This window comes from Scylla paramamosain, chromosome 49 (assembly GCF_035594125.1).
Source record: "Scylla paramamosain isolate STU-SP2022 chromosome 49, ASM3559412v1, whole genome shotgun sequence".
NCBI lineage: Eukaryota > Metazoa > Arthropoda > Malacostraca > Decapoda > Portunidae > Scylla > Scylla paramamosain.
This window is the reverse complement of record NC_087199.1, coordinates 1750001-1755000: the sequence shown is the minus strand read 5'-3', so window position 1 is coordinate 1755000 and position 5000 is coordinate 1750001. Positions and strand designations below refer to the sequence as shown.

Genomic DNA, 5000 nt, shown 5'->3' with positions numbered 1-5000 from the left:
TTTATTTATTTCAGATACCCTTAAAATATATCCGTTTTCTCTTATCACTTCACAATTAATATTATCTTACGTACGCGTCATAACTTGATTTATTTTAGACACCCTTAAAATATATCCGTTTTCTCTTATCACTTTACGATGACATCATTTTACGAACTAGTCATAACTTGATTTATTTTTGATACCCTTAAAATATATTCGTTTTCTCTTATCGCTTTGATTACGCTTGATTTATATTTTTCATTTAGATAGACTAGTATTATTTAACTTATATTATCTTTCAATCATCAACAGGAAGATTCTTAAACATCTATCACTTCACAACCTTCTATCTGATCGCCAGTATGGGTTCCGTCAAGGCCGCTCTACTGGTGATCTTCTGGCTTTCCTTACTGAGTCTTGGTCATCCTCTTTTAGGAATTTTGCTGTTGCCTTAGACATACCAAAAGCTTTTGATGGAGTCTGGCACAAAGCTTTCAATTCCAAACCCTCCTACGGTTTCTATCCTTCTCTCTGTAACTTCATCTCAAATATCTTTTCTGACCGTTCTATTGCTGCTGTGGTAGACGCTCACTGTTCTTCTCCTAAATCTATTAACAGTGGTGTTCCTCAGGGTTCTGTCCTGTCACCCACTCTCTTCCTATTATTCATCAATGATCTTCTAAACCAAACTTGTTGTCCTATCCACTCCTACGCTGATGATACCACCCTGCACTTTTCCACATCTTTTCACAGACGTCCAACCCTTCAGGAGGTAAACATATCACGCAGGGAAGCCACAGAACGCCTCACTTCTGACCTCCCTAAAATTTGTGATTGTGGCAGAGCAAACTTAGTATTGTTCAATGCCTCAAAAACTCAATTCCTCCATCTATCAACTCGACACAACCTTCCAGACAACTATCCCCTCTTCTTCAATGACACTTAACTGTCCCCCTCTTCTACACTGGGAGAGGCTGGGATGGACTGGGAGAGGCTGGGATGGACTGAGAGAGGCTGGGATGGACTGGGAGAAACAAACAGATAAAAAAAAATTAACTAAACCAAAAAAATAAATAAATAAAACAAAATCTAAACACTACTTCTTTTCCATCTTATGCATAGTGAGAGCCAATACAGACAGATATCATTGGGCGCAGAGAGTGTGGTGACAAGTGCAGACCAGTGGCTTGTAAATCAATACTGCTACTACTACTACTGCTGCGTGTAAACCTGCCTAGTGTGTCGTAACTTGGTTTATTTGAGACACCCTTAAAATATATCCGTTTTCTCTCACTACTCTTACGTCTTGATTGTTTATAAGGGTATATTTTTATAGTGACCATTGCTATCATGTTTTATGTGTTTTTTTTTTTGTACTATAATATATTCATTAGTTATAGTAAAGTGATGATTTAGTTTTTCTTTATATACTTAGACCTTGACCTTACTTCTGGCTTTTAATTATTCTCCTTTATTTACTCATTTTCTCTACACATTTCTTCCGCTAGAATATTTTTCTTTATTTTCCTACATATTTATTTCATCATATCCTCTCTTAAGTAGAATATTAATTTAAAGAATAAACAGAAGTTGGAGAACGCATGCGCTGAAAACTTCACTGGACCAATCAGCGCGCAGATCCCTCCCACTAGCCTATCAGCGCGCGCTTTCCTCCCCATGAGCCAATCAGGACCCCCAATTTCTTTGTTTACTTGTGTTTAAATGTCTCCTAGCTAAGTGATACAGGAGCTACTCATATTTTCAGGTATTTTAGCGTAATTGGAGTGAATTTTTCGGGTTATTTGGTGTGTGTGTGTAGAGCGATGTCTGGTGGTGAGGGGTGAGAGGTGAGAGTAGCTGAGGGAGGTGTGTGAGAGGCGGGGAGAGCCTGAGTAATGGGAGTGTTTGTGTCGACAGATGTTAGTGGTTTTATTCTCTCTCTCTCTCTCTCTCTCTCTCTCTCTCTCTCTCTCTCTCTCTCTCTCTCTCTGTGTGTGCGTGTGCTGAACTTGATTTAATTTTTTATGCTGTTATTGTTCTGCAGTTGTTGTTGTTGTTGTTGTTGTTGTTGTTGCTCGTAAGTTCAGTTTTTATTTATTTTTATTTCAGGTTTATTTTGTTATTGTGTTTATTTATTTTAGTTATTGAATGTTCTGTGGATTTTTTTTTTTTTAGCTGTCATTGTTTCCCGTTTTCTTTTTCTTCTTTATTTTATTTCGTATTTTTTTATTTGTTTGTATTTTTGTTTTCTTTTGTTATTATTATTATTATTATTATTATTATTATTATTATTATTATTATTATTATTGTTATTATCACCATTATTATTTATTTATTTATTCTTATCATTCCCCCACGCATATTATTGTTATTGTTATTGTTTTTTTTTGTTTTTTTCCATGTGGTGAATGTTCTTTAAAAATTTTCCTTTCCTGTGTTCTCTATCTTGTTTTTTTATTTTATTTATTTATTTATTTTTTTTTTTGAGATAAAATTGAAATAACCTTTGCTTTTCTGTTACAAGTTAGGTTAGGTTAGGTTAGGTTAAGTTCAATTAGGTTAGGTTAGGTTAGGTTTGGTTAGGTTAAGTTAGGTTTGGTTAAGTTAGGTTAGGTTAAGTTAGGTTAGGTTAGGTTAAGTTCAATTAGGTTAGGTTAGGTTTGGTTAAGTTAGGTTAGGTTAAGTTAGGTTAGGTTTAGTTAGGTTAAGTTCAATTAGGTTAAGTTAGGTTAGGTTAAGTTAGGTTAGGTTTAGTTAGGTTAGGTTAGGTTAGGTTTAGTTAGGTTAAGTTCAATTAGGTTAAGTTAGGTTAGGTTAGGTTTAGTTAGGTTAGGTTAGGTTTAGTTAGGTTAGGTTAGGTTTAGTTAGGTTAGGTTAGGTTAAGTTCAATTAGGTTAAGTTAGGTTAGGTTAGGTTTAGTTAGGTTAAGTTCAATTAGGTTAAGTTAGGTTAGGTTAAGTTAGGTTAGGTTAGGTTTAGTTAGGTTAGGTTAGGTTAAGTTAGGTTAGGTTAGGTTTAGTTAGGTTAAGTTCAATTAGGTTAAGTTAGGTTAGGTTAAGTTAGGTTAGGTTTAGTTAGGTTAAGTTCAATTAGGTTAAGTTAGGTTTAGTTAGGTTTGGTTAAGTTAGGTTAAGTTTCTCCATTTTGTATTAATTCCTCTTCCAAATGATATATTGTTTGTTATCCATTTATCCCTTCATCAACTTATTCATTCCTCTATTTATTTATTTTCCAACATCAAAAGTTATTCATATGTTCTTGTTCCCCTTCCAGCAACTTGTCCCTGCCGGCTGCCCCTGTACCTCCTGCCAGCACGGAACCCCCCACCCCTGCCAACCTACCAGCCCCCTGTACCCCCTGCCAGCCCCCTGTACCCCCAACCAGCCCCTTATACCCCCTGCCAACCCCTACTAGCCCTTGTCAAACCCTCTTCAACACACCCCTTCCTCTCCCTACCCCTGTACACTTCACCCCACCCCCTGCCACCCCCCTGCCACCCCCCTGCCTACCCCTGCCAGTGTGAAGCCATGGAGGAGGAGATGACGAGCCGAAATGCGTCCGATGATGCATTTCAAGCTATTCTGAATTCAAAAACTATCGGGTACTGCTACTACTACTACTACTACTAGAGCCTTTTAAAAGAGTGTTTCTCCTGTTGATAATGCAGAAATGTTGTTAATCTGCCACTAGAACCATAAAAACACCCTTGAAAACCCACATCACTTCAACTACAGCCTTTTAAAAGAGTGTTTCTCCTGTTGATAATGCAGAAATGTTGTTAATCTGCCACTAGAACCATAAAAACATCCTTGAAAATCCACATCTCTTCAACTACAGCCTTTTAAAAGAGTGTTTCTCCTGTTAATAATGCAGAAATGTTGTTAATCTGCCACTAGAATCATAAAAACATCCTTGAAAATCCGCATCACTTCAACTAGAGCCTTTTAAAAGAGTATTTCTCCTGTTAATAATGCAGAAATGTTGTTAATCTGCCACTAGAACCGTAAAAACATCCTTGAAAACCCACGTCACTTCAACTAGAGCCTTTTAAAAGAGTGTTTCTCCTGTTAATAATGCAGAAATGTTGTTAATCTGCCACTAGAACCATAAAAACACCCTTGAAAACCCGCGTCACTTCAACTAGAGCCTTTTAAAAGAGTGTTTCTCCTGTTAATAATGCAGAAATGTTGTTAATCTGCCACTTGAACCATAAAAACACCCTCGAAAACCCACATCACTTCAAGTACAAGCCTTTTAAAAGAGTATTTCTCCTGTTAATAATGCAGAAATGTTGTTAATCTGTCACTTGAACCATAAAAACACCCTTGAAAACCCACATCACTTCAAGTAGAGCCTTTTAAAAGAGTATTTCTCCTGTTAATAATGCAGAAATGTTGTTAATCTGTCACTTGAACCATAAAAACACCCTTGAAAACACACACAACTTCAACACAAGGATATAAGCAGTGTTGCCATGTTAGACCTCACATCATACAACAAGAACACTGATAAAAAACTTAGCAAACATGACCTTTTCTTTAATTATATCACTTTTAAACACCCTGCACTGGTATATAAGACAGTAAGGAGTGACAGATGACATGTAGTTTATTTAAAAGATCCTTGCAGTTATTTTGAAAAGGTTATATTGCTCTTTACAACAAACTGGTCATTGTTAGTTTGTTGTTGTTGCTCTTGTGGATTAATAGAATAATGAAGAAATGAAAAGAAATTATACGATTGATGTGATAAGGTAGTTATTATTATTATTACTACTACTACTACTACTACTACTACTACTACTATTATTATTATTTTTATTATTTTCAGAAATCGATTTGCAAAACATTCAAGATTTCACAAGAGAACCAACAAAACTCCCTCTTCTCTTCCTTCTCCCTGGGTAAGTGTCCTCCTCCTCCTCCTCCTCCTCCTCCTCCTCCTCCTCCTCCTCCTCCTCCTCCTCCTTGTATATTAATGTGTTGTAGTCTTTGCCAATATTTTATTTTTGTGTGTGT

The 5000-nt window shown here is 36.3% G+C and overlaps 1 protein-coding gene across 2 annotated transcripts in view; it reads left to right on the top strand.

Annotated features, from left to right (window-relative positions):
- LOC135095373 (dual specificity protein kinase TTK-like) overlaps positions 1 to 5000 on the top strand; it is a 43100-nt gene that overhangs the window by 31970 nt on the left and 6130 nt on the right. Inside the window, exons 1-3 of one of the 2 annotated variants that reach the window (XM_063996154.1) lie at positions 1639 to 1747; positions 3256 to 3583; positions 4813 to 4885. The gene's annotated coding sequence lies outside the window, so the exon portion shown is untranslated. Of the gene's footprint in view, positions 1 to 1638; positions 1748 to 3255; positions 3584 to 4812; positions 4886 to 5000 lie in introns of those variants that run through there. The other variant, XM_063996153.1, reaches the window with a different exon arrangement.